Here is a 770-nt window from a genome sequence, read left to right as displayed (position 1 = left end):
CTGCAAATTGGCTTGCCCTAACGCTACATGGGCCAGGCTAGATGTGGCTATGCCATGACTCAGACCAAACAGGGGCATAGATTTTGATTTACACCACAAAAGAAATGAGCATTCGGCTAACAAGTTAGTACGAACCAAATTTGGATCCGATACTAATGCTAATATCAGTATCAGGTTCAAATTTCGTAGCTCCCAATGTCTTTTGGTACCAGATCATAATTAACATCGCCCGGATTAAAAGGTATCAGTGTAACACCACCCGGTGTCAAAAGTTTCCTTTCAATAGTAGGTGGGGTTACGACTCGGTATTAAAAGTTTCTCTATAGGGTACTTCAAAAGAAAAGTATCTCTAGCTCCATCACATATGTTGTATAGGTGAGATAGTAAGGAAGGCTTGCGTGAGACTAGTTGTCCCGGGTTCGAATTCCACTTACCGCACACGCGCATATTTCGGGTGAAAATTGTGTGAATAGCACGGTACTAAAGATCCCCACTTTTAGTACCAACGTAGCGGTACCGATTTCGAAACCTGTATACTAAAGGGGATCCCATCCTAGTATTAAAAGTCAATTATCTAGTAGAACCGATATTAAAGGGGCTTTAGGCTCAGTACTAAAAGTCCATCCTCCAGTAGTGTTAGGTTTGTACCGTCCATCCAAACGCTTTGTAAATTTAGTAGAATGAATCTATTCTTCATTACTGATTATTAGTTTGTGAGAATAAGATGACGATAATCAACATATTCCAATTCACAACCCAAACAAAAAGTA

The sequence above is a fragment of the Setaria italica genome, chromosome IX (assembly GCF_000263155.2).
Source record: "Setaria italica strain Yugu1 chromosome IX, Setaria_italica_v2.0, whole genome shotgun sequence".
NCBI lineage: Eukaryota > Viridiplantae > Streptophyta > Magnoliopsida > Poales > Poaceae > Setaria > Setaria italica.
The sequence above is the reverse complement of the archived record's forward strand: the minus strand, read 5'-3'. Positions refer to the sequence as shown.